The following is an 11,369-nucleotide window of genomic DNA, read 5'->3' on the forward strand; positions in this document are numbered from 1 at the left end:
TGGCCATTCCCGCTGCAGGGGCTCCAGTTCGCAGCCCAGTGTCAGAGCAAAGATCACCTTCTGCAGCATCCCAGTGGTTGCAAAGCTCTTGGTCTGGGATGTCCTCGCATCCTGTTGAGGAAGCTTCCGTGAGCTGTAAGTCCTAACACTGCCTATTCTGCACAACGGGAAGTATGTCTCTTTTGTGACCGAAATATGTGTCTCATCATGCAAAGGATACACATGAAAGTCAGGATGAGCAGATTGCTCCCATCACATGCCTGAGCATACACGAGTGGCCCTGAGAGCACAACTGGCCGTTGCAGGATGGAGAACACGGGCAGTCGAGCCGTTTACAAGCTGTGCTTCCAGCCACATGACCAAAAAGGTCTCCCAGACCCCTTCAGAAAAAGGGGGTCATGTGCCGCACAATCCATCCATCCCACAACCAGGGAAAAGGCGAAGCAGGAAGCTGATTTAGGAGCAAATTAAATGTTTGAGACGCTAAAGTCGTGCTGCAAGCTGCAGGAAGGACAAACTGGTTTAGTCATGCAGTAGAGCAGCTCAAATATGCACTGAAGACACCACGCCCCAAAACACCTTCTTCTCTCCTAATCAGAGCACTCCCTTCGATACAGGCAGGAAAGGGCGCTGACCCGTCTTCACTCATCATGAGCGAGTGCTGGAAGTGATAACCTATTTAATAAAAGGGGAACAACTTCACACCCCCCTTCTCCTTTGTAAATGAAGTGTTTATTCCTGCTTAGACCATGAAATGCAGGGCTCAGGCACATGAAAGAAAGAAAAATCTTGACTGGGGAAAGGCACTATATTCCAATCCAGATTAAGACATTTAAGTAAAACGTGTTCTTCATCAAGTTCTTGCTATTTAAGCAGAGCCCTGTTTTGCATAATGCGTTTCCAGACGTTACACTGGGGCCCAGGTGCCTCACTGCATGTTGTGAATTTCCCGTATTTACAGTGTTCTGTAAAGTTAGAAAAAGCACTTGGCACTGGGGATCCCTAACCCCCCCTTGTGGCTCTGGAGTCTGATTCTCAAATATATTTAAACACCTAATCCCACTGGAGAATTTGAGCCGTCGTCTGCAGTAGGATTTTGGAAAGTGCCTAACTCCTATAGATTTCAAGGCCTTAAATAGCTCAGTTGATTTTTTTTTTAAAAGTCATATATTTAGCATTCTGCACTGCAACATTTTAGAGAAACAGGATTTTTTTAAAAATCCTACAATGATTCTTTAGAAAATCTGTCCCTTAAATTTCAGAACTTTCAAAAAAACAAACAAAAAAAACCACCCCCCCAAAAAAAACCCAACAAACCAAACCAAACAAAAAAAAAAAAAAAACAAAAAAAACCCAACCCTTATGCTGCTTCCTAATTTTTTAATTCAGACTAGAAAATTTTTGCCATGATTAGAACTACTACTGGGCCCAAAATAGATTTCCATCTCCAAATACTCCCCACTGACAGCTGAGTAGCATAATGATGCTTTATCCCATGTTAGTGACAAAATAAATTGCTTTTCCAGCACACACACACAGAGCTTTATAAAAAGAATAATCCCACTGGAAAAAAGGATTCTTCGGCTTTGAATTCCTGCACCCAAAAGGGCCTCAGCTGCAGCAGCCTCCTCTGGAGAAGCCAGAGGGACTGAAACCTCACACAAGTGTAGGGCATCACTTGAAGGCAGGCACCTCTACTAAAACCGAAATAAAATAGATTATAGTACTCTTATGTCTGGCTGCTGCTGAATTATTTTTAATTTGATATGTATTGGTGTGTTATACTTTCTGCTGGATCAGTGTTATACTTATAAATTGCATTAATTGTTTTCAGGCTGCAGCTATTTGAGTCACATTTGGCTGGGATGCGCAGCATGTGCTTTCAATATGGATTGGATTTATATTTTTTTTTCCTGTTCTCTTACCAATTGCTTCATTTCATTTAATTGAAGCGGAAGAATTACAGTGTCAAAATTAATCCAGAAGCTCTTCTCCCCACTTCCAGCTGTAAATTAGAGTCCAGGTCTGCCGGTCTGCCATGCAGAACAGCACCAACATCAGCTCAGGACCTGGCTGAGTCCTGCCGGAGCGTGCATGTCACTACAAAACTTTGAGTTATCCCGGTCAGAAATCCCCACCACACGTAGTCCTGGGAGTGAAACCCACTGGCTTGGGACTGCACTGACCCACGGGATGCCATGTGTTGTGTGTCGCAGGTCTCCTGGGTGTATTCCAAGCAGACTGAGATGCTACAGTTTGAAATGCCCTTCGCAGGTGTGCATCCACTATGGGGTGGCAGTGGGGAAGACCATGTTCTGTGGAGCAGCTCAGCAACTTCATGTTGTGTGTGATGGGAGGCTCGGCCAAGCCCCAGGAGTGTTTAAAGTTGAAGCAGTGCTCATTTGCTGCTCTAATTCTTACAGTGCAGGCAGTTCTCAGGTAACCCGTATTTTCAACCGGGTTATACACCGCTTTTCTCTTTTTCTAAGGGAAACGAGACACAGGAACTTAAAAGCATTCATAAACCACAAAATATTTGCCAGGCACATTTCTTTCTGGAATTAGATGAAGAGTTGTAAGTGTTGCTCACAGCTTTTGGCCAAGCGATCTTGAAGAGCAGAATCAAACAGAGCTCTTCAGGTGCATAAACCAGACAGAACTTCACCCTTGCAGAGCTACTGTCTGCCATGAGCCTCTAACTTCTCTAGTGAAGCTCCTGAGCATTCCAAAACAATTGTCTGCAGCAATATGACAATAAAGCTACTGTGGAAAGACTTTGCCAGATACACTATGGACATTTACACCTGACATGCTGGGCTTATTTATAATAAAAATTAGTTGGGAGTTGAAAAGTCAGTCAAGCATGGGATGAGAAATCTCCAGACAAACTGGACCTATGTCAGCTTACATAAATAATCTGGTAATACTTATATACCGTTTCCCTTCCTTCCCCTGAATCACTATAATCGTAAAGAAGGAATTCCACACCTCTATTTTTAAGCCTTGAACTTGCTAAAACTTGCATATGTAAAGTATGCCTGAGCATAGGTATTTCCACTGGTTCAAAAGGATGTAAAAATGAACTTGGTTGCCTCTTACGCTAAGATCTTATACACAGTGATATCTTTTTAACAATTCTAAATTATTTTTTTAAAATGTGAATGGTTTTGTCATATGTTCAGCAAAATTTTCTCCTCGACTATACTCTATTTTTAAATATACGGATGGGCAAACTGTAAAAAAAAAATTAGGCTCCAGAGCAAGAGATCTTCAAGAATTCCTTGCGCTTACTACTATCCTGGTGTTCAGTGAGAGCTGGTTGGCATTCAAGACCATAAAAAAAATCACTGCAGTTATTGTGAGCGCAATTTCAAGCCTTCTGGAAATCACGGCCAAATAAAACAGAAAACATGATTGTACTTGGTATTCCATCGTGTGCGAACAGAGCGTGGGCCCTGGCTCTCAAGCATGCTGCAAGCTGTGTGAACCGCTGTATCCGTTCTAATTGCAATAAAAAGCAATTTTCCACAGCACTTTCCATTTAAAGAAAAAGAAAAAAAAAAAACACAAAAAACCCCAGACTTCTCAAGAAGAGGTTTTTGGGGGAGCGGCGCAGCAAATCTCCCGAGGATTGCTGAGCTGAAAGGGTCAACCCCCGCAGCTTCTGCCGCAGGAGCAGGGAGGCAGAGCTGGTGGGGAGGGCGGTGGGCAGCCCCTTAGGGCCAGGCTGCCCGCAGTTAAGCCTCGGTATTAGGCAGGCTAGTCCTTATTTAAGCTTGAGTACTAAAGCTGTGCCCCTGCCCTTGTTTACCCTCAGCAGCGGCAGCCCCCTCCTTTTGAGAGGAAAGGCACAGTTTCGGATACCGCGGGATTTTGGAGCGAGAGGATTTGGATATTTTAATGTTGTTCAGGCTTCAGTCATCATGAATATCACTTTACAGCTTGGCGCATAAACAGTCCATTGCTGAGGCATGAGAAAATGAATGTATTGTAACTATATTCTAGGCCTTCTGGCCCAAATCTGTTCCTGGTGAAACTCTAGGGGTTTCAGGGGAGTTGCGGCAAGAATAAACTTAGCTGCCTAGCCGTACTTTCTAATACACTGTCTGCTTAAAAGACATTTTACACAAAGATAAAGATTTGTTTCCATACATATTTAAAGGAAAATGGCATTCAAACTTATTCATGTAACCAAGTGTATTGTTTATAAACAATAAAACTTTTTATAGATGGAAACAAAATGAGAATAAAAAGCAGTAATAAAAATAGGACTATTATAAGTAGGAATGTAAGGAAGTATGGTATTGCTGAAATGATGTATTAAAGCAAGACTGTATACCAATATTCATTCATTTTTGCCTATAGTCCTTATTTTCCACAGAAAAGAAAGAGGTGGGGACACGGGTTGTGGGAGGCAGACATGGTCAGGAGACCCCTCAGAGCAGACCACTTCTGCTTGAGAAGTCTAATTTCACAAGCACTTTTCTAAAAGGAGCTTTCACTGTCCTGCTTATTAGGAAGTTCAGAAATAACAAGTTTCCTGTTTCAAAGTTCAGTCCTTTTTGTATTTTGCCCAGGCGATAAACACGTGAGAAATTTGTACCCTGTGAAAAATGTGCATTTCAGGCACTGGTAGGATACAGCTGTCTCTGCCCTTGTTTACTTGGTTTCTCCTGCAGTTCATGCTCGGCATGGGGGATTTTAGAGTTATTAAACCTTTTCCCAGTTGCTCAGAGTCACCATCACTTTATTCGACACTGAGTAGCTGCGTATGCAGCAGTGTTGACAACTGCCCTCTCAGCTTTCAGTGCTTACCTTTCCGGCTTCAGCGGGAGCCCTTTTTCCTGTCACCAGCAGCATCTTCCAAAGGGAATTCCCAATTTATGAGACACTCACTTTCCCCAGGACTGGGTGTTAAGTCACCCACATTTCCAGCAATCAAACAGCTTCAGGCTATCGAGGTGCCTCCTTTCCCACGTCATGAGGTACCTGCATGGGATGTGTCTTTCTTGGCCAGTAGCATGACAGGAACAAACTCCTACACTACACCGTGATGAGGTAGACTGCCTCATAGCATTTGCAACGAAGACCAGGGTAGATGCTTAAACTTGGGTTGAGGACCAAAGAAATCCCCATTTAATCATCTTGGGATTATGAGCTTAAATCTGACTACTTAGGTGCTGCTCAAATCTTCACTACTGAGGTCCTGCAGGTGCCCAGGAGGATGGTACTCGCCCAGAAGCTTTGCAGCTAAACAATTCACCTACATGTTTGGGAGTTGACAGCATTATATATAACCAAGAAGAAGAGGCCTGAAGGACTCCCAGTTGCTTATTTGAAACACAACTTTAATGAAACATAGGAGTCATAGGACCAGAACGCGAGGCATACACAGGGGGAGAAGGGAGTTTGGTGGTCTGTTCCCAATAACAACCTGATATTATCCAACAAAGAAAGAATCACGACAGTGAGGACCGGAGCAAAGGCACCCACCTCCCAGATGCCTGACAGACTCGACTCCAACCACTTCTGAGGGGTCTTAATGGTTTTAAAGTTACTTTTTCAAGTCACTGGAGATAATTCTATTAAATCTAGGAATTTTTGCTGTGATCTCTACTGTCTATGAAAGCATTTACCACAAGTCTACCCATAAGACTTAAATTTGAAGAAGGGATTTCAGATATATACTTTGGATGCACCTTCAGTGTGGCCAGCAGAGACATTTCCTCCTCTGCTTTTCAAAGTACTCAGTTTCAGAATTGCATGATTAGTTCAATTTGAAGATGCTTCAAAAGAGCAATTGTTGAAATAAATACTTTTCAAAATGGAAATACTGTTTGTCTTTCTATTTCTTCAAAGCATTACAAAATGGACAGGAAAACAAACAAATCTAGTATTTTTTCATGCTAGTGAAAAAAAAAAAAAAAAAGAAGAAAAGAAAACCACAACATCTTGCATATGTGGTTACATAAAACATGGAAATAAGCAGAACAGAATGAGTTTTCAGCAGATTCAAATTCCATTTACAAAAAAATAACCTCTTTGCTGGAGCAGTGGTGCATTTGCCAATGAGGCCTTTGCACGGAGCTATACACAGGTGTAATTGAAGTTACAGTCATTGTTTGCTCACCATTAATTAAGGAGTTATTAATTTATTTATTTAATAAATTCTGTGGAATCACTCTTAAAGGCAATGGGCTGAATTTAAACTTGATTTAATCCACAGTTTGGCTTCCTGTAATGTATTACAGGCACACCAGCTTGAGTTTTATGCTCCTGCCAGACCTTTTGGTGGGTTACAGAATCACAGAATCACAGAATGGTTAGGGTGGGAAGGGACCTCTGGAGATCATCTAGTCCCCCCCCCCTGCCAGAGCAGGGTCACCTACAGCAGGTTGCACAGGACAGCGTCCAGGCGGGGTTTGAATGTCTCCAGAGTAGGAGACTCCACAACCTCTCTGGGCAGCCTGTTCCAGTGCTCCACTACCCTCAAAGTAAAGAAGTTCCTTCTCATGTTAAGATGGAACTTCCTATGTTCAAGTTTATGCCCATTACCCCTCGTCCTATCACTGGGCACCACTGAAAAAAGACTGCTCCCATCCCCCTGGCATCCTCCCGTTAAGCATTTGTAAGTATTAATAAGATCCCCCCTCAATCTTCTTTTCTCTAGACTAAAGAGACCCAAGTCCCTAAGCCTTTCTCCATATGAAAGATGTTCCAAGGGTTCCTGAGTCCCTGCTAGCTGCGTCCCACTGCAAGCAGTAGGACTTGGCACTTAAAAAAAAAATCAGAATTTAAGCTATTAGGGCTTTTTTTTAGGATTTAATTTTTGCTGGGCATATAGGTTATATGGATTTTTAAAACAGAAACTAGGATCAGTTCAAAAGTATATATTCATAGAAGATCAGAGAAATAAAGAGAAAACCCACACGTTTAGACCTCTGCTGCTACTCCAGATTTGAAGACCTCTCAGGGAGTATCAGATTCAAATGCCCTTGATTTAATGCAGACACTGAACTACCTTGCTGGTCTCTCTGGGCTTACTGACCCTCATATATCATACCCACTACCACCACCTTCAAGTACAGCTGAGCAATGCCTTTGGCATCATAGCCACCGACATCTTCCAGAAGATTGCCGGGCAGTCCATAAGTGTTACTAATGCTCAGAATGAAGCCAGGCTCCAGGCTGGATGGTGCCTTTCAGCTGGTCTGGGGAGCACAAAGCAGAAGACCTTTAAGAAAGTAGCTGGACTCTGCAGTACAGTGGGTTTGGCATGAGGTCCACGAGCATCCAGGATGCGTTAACCTCCTGGAGGAAGGCAAGCGGGGCACCTGCCAAATGAAGAGAAAATGTATCACACTGTGTTTGGGAAGGGGAATAACTCCCTCAGTCCAGCCCGGTCTGGTGGATGGGTTTATCTCTTGGACTGAATGGAGAGAACAGCATGAGATGTCATGAGGGCAAAGAAGGTGACTGGTGAAGCTTATGCTAATGCTCAACAGAACACCCAATTAAAGCACAAGAAGAGTAGCTTTGCAGTCTCTTTTTCACTCATTCCACTAATCCAGTTGGCTGCAGGAGGAGCCGAGCCCTGATGCTCCAGGGCAGCACGTGGACAGATGCACTGCTTATCCCCTCTGTGTTTGAGGGTGAACTCCTCCATCCCTCACACAGGGTCAAATTAGCCAGCAGGATCCCAGCCCAGTCTCCAGCTGGCCAAGATCATTAGGTCTTTAGTTGCCAGGAAGGCAGTTGTGGCCAGCTGTAAGGCTGATACCCCGTGCAGAGCCTGCCAAAGGTCAGCAGTCATCGGCTGGCCAGCTGCGGGTCCTCCTGTGGGACCCCAAGGTCCAGCTGAGAGGAGCCAGGAGAAGTGATGAGCGAGTCAAGAGCTCTGAGGAGGAGGAGGAGGAGGAGGAGGAGAAGGAGGCGGGGAGGGAGCAGGTCTGGGGTTGGGAGAAATCAGCTGCCTGCTGTGGTTAAGTCTGACTGCTCCTGACAAGCAGGCTGAGCTGGGAAGGTGAAGATGCTGAGTTTCCCCTGAAATGCAGCCATGCATTTGAGGGGTTCCAAGGCATATTTTGACAAACAGTGTGAATTAAGACCCCTTCATCCTCCAAGAACTAATTACTAAAAGTTTATCACTTTTAAAAGCCTTACCACAGGAGAAGAAAGAGGTTGATCTTTTCCTACAGGGAAAGTGAGTCTTTTTCCACACAAGCAACTCAGAAATACAAACATAGCCCAAGCAGGATTTTTGTCCTGATGCTGTACTTAAGAGATCTTTACTAGGTTCCTATGTTAGTTTTGCAATGTAGAGTGGACTTTTTGATCTGAGATTAAACTATGTGTTTCACTGAACATCTCTGCTTGGTTTCTTAACAAAAGATAAAAGATACAAGAAGCTCTTCACGCACACACACAGAAAAAGCACAGCTGCCTCCCTCAATCAGAATATAAGCAGAGAAAGCATGATTTTCAGAGGTAAAAAAAAATAATAATTACTTTTCTTTTTAAAGTTGCACCAAATTATGCCTTTCATTGCAGTGAGTGATAGTCAGAAACCTTGCGGCTTCTGTATTACATTATTCTGACACTGTGAGGCATCCCTCCATCTGCCTGCGAGACCACTGCATGCTGTCACAGCCTGCAGCACTCAGCCAGGTAGCAGGAATTGAGAGGTGGAGCTCAGGTTTTCTAGACCATCATCTTCTCATGTATTCGTGGGCACAGCCTTCTTTAAATGAACTTGAATACACAGAATACAAATCTTTCTTTTCAGTTACATTTATTATTATTATTATTGAATATGCAAAATCTGACCGCAACAGCATGTCTCCCAAGAGAGCAGCCTTTTACACCTTATTCTTCCCAATCATCATAGAATCATAGAATGGTTTAGGTTGGAAGAGACCTTAAAGATCACCTAGTTCCAACCCCCCTGCCATGGGCAGGGATACCTCCTACTAGACCAGGTTGCCCGAAGCCCCATCCAGCCTGGCCTTGAACACCTCCAGGGATGGGGCATCCACAGCTTCTCTGGGCAACCTGTTCCAGTGTCTCACCACCCCCATAGTGAAAAATTTCTTCCTATCATAGTGAAAAATTTCTTTCATGGGCTAAAGGTGGTTTCATGGTGCTAACTTCCACTCCTTCCAAGGTTTACAGCACACTTTGGCTCGTAGAAGCTTTGTTTATAGATGTCCTGTAATGAAGAGTTTATTTTCTTGGTGTGTATAACAAAACCCTCAGAGGAAGCTGTGGACAAACATCCCACAGACGGGATACTTCTCCTCACTCTCTGAAAAGCTACTTCTCAGAAGTATTGACCTTTTTGCAACTCTTAAAATGTCTGCCAGCCAAAGAGAGGTGTACATTACCAACATGTGATTTGCTAGTGTTACTCTGCATACTTCACAGGCGATCCTTTGCCAAGGTCAGCACAGTGCAGAATGAAATGCTGAAAGTTCTCCAGCTTGGCTCACTTTAAGCCATCATTTAAAATGATCTGCACTGTATTAGATCCTGGCCATGAGCAGTATCCTTGGGACGGTATTCTGGTCGAGAGGAATGAGAACTGCAGCACTGAAGCAATGTGTGAGAAATCATGAATAAAACCAGTGATGCTTACAGTCTTGCATGAGGATTTCTATGAACAGAAGGCTCAGGAAGTGATTGCCCAAACCCAAGAAGGACTGTGTTAGAGTTATGGCACTTTCATACTCCTGAAGCTTCTGTAATGACAAGAGTGTGCGAATACCTTGTTTGTACCTCTGCACGACCTCAACCCAGGGCTTTCAAACCACTTTTTTTACTCGATGATTACTTGGGACCTATCTATACACACTGAAGGCCCATTTTGGAGAAGGCTCCTCCTGAATTACTCTGTGGGAAAGAAAACGCTGCCCTCAAGGTTACAGAGCAAGGGCAGAAAGTGATTTTGCAGGCAGCAGTGCAGGAGGGGGCGGGCTGCCCTCGTCCTGTGTCACAAGCACAGCTGCCTGCTGCCCAGCTGAGTGGCACAGGCAGGTAGGTGCCATCTCACTTTCTCTGTAGCCCTTTGCGGGGGACACGGCCCCTCGGTATGCTGCGAGGATGGAGCCATCCCTAAGCTAGGCTTCCTTCATCCTTGGTTCAGAGGCGCTGCCAAAGAGTGGTCAGGTGGTCACTTTTGGTGACATAACTAAGCTGGGCTGGGTTCAAGTGAAAGATTTATCAGAGGTGAAATGCCACTTCCAGGCCCCTTGGCCACTCATCGCTAACAACATAAACACAAAAGGCAAATACGGCCTTATCCCACATTAGTGAAGTGGGTATCCCTTCCCACTCACAGTGTTTATCATAGGAGACATTTCTGGATGCACTGAAGGAGCCCAACTCTCCATCTCATCCCTGTCTTTTTTGTGGGGGTTAGAAAATTTTGGATTACAACTACAGAAGTGCAAAGGGCTGGAAATTTTTCATGGTAGAAAGACTTAGATTTGGTGCCTGGAAGGAAATACTTGTTAATCCTGAAACTCACAAAAACTTGACCTGGCTATTTCTAGACCCATGTAAATAGAGTAATTAATTTTCATCCTGACTGGTGGGACGAAAGTCATTAGGAGTAAATGGATCTATACTGCTTTCTGAATATTGTGAAATGCACCTTGTGGATTGTGAAAGAGATACTAGTGGTTTGTTCTTACTATCTTTACTAATTTTGTCTCTGCCAGAGCACTGAGAGTGACTAAGAGTAAAATTTCCCGACAGGGTATCAGAGCTAGATCATACAGTTGTTTGACAGAGGAGAGTCACCGTGCAATTTTAGGGCCAAATCCTGAAATACGTGTTCAGTCTTCATACCCAGGGAAACACACAAGGGCTTTGTGGGGGGTGAGTGGGAAAAAAAAAAAAAAAAAAAAGGGAAGACAACTGTGAAATATCTTGACTCTCGCAGAAAATAAAGGGAATTCTGGCCACAGCAAGAGAGGAATGGAGGGAGAATCTGACTGTCTGCACTTTTATTCCTCCAGTACTCACTGGTGATGGGAGAAACAAGCTCCCAAGCCCCAGCCTGGCAATCTGCCCCATCTCCTGGCCCAGGACTGCCGTGATGAGGCAGTTCCCCATGAAGGCAGGACCCGGGGGTGACCGAGTCTGGGCTGGGGCTGAACACGGATGCTGACGGGTACCCCGCAGCCGCGTCTCGCTGCCCTCCCCAATACCAGGGAATGCACTTGAAGAAGCAGCAGACCAGACAGCTCTCTTACAGCACGTTTTATTTGCAGTGGGGTTTCCAGGGTAGCGCGTGTGTCCCGAGCCCTGGGGTCTGTCTTTCTCCGGGGAGGACCCCGGGCCGGGACCCGGCGGGGCGCTTTGCCCCC

Source organism: Charadrius vociferus, unplaced genomic scaffold (genome assembly GCF_000708025.1).
Source record: "Charadrius vociferus isolate BGI_N301 unplaced genomic scaffold, ASM70802v2 scaffold72, whole genome shotgun sequence".
Classification (NCBI taxonomy): domain Eukaryota; kingdom Metazoa; phylum Chordata; class Aves; order Charadriiformes; family Charadriidae; genus Charadrius; species Charadrius vociferus.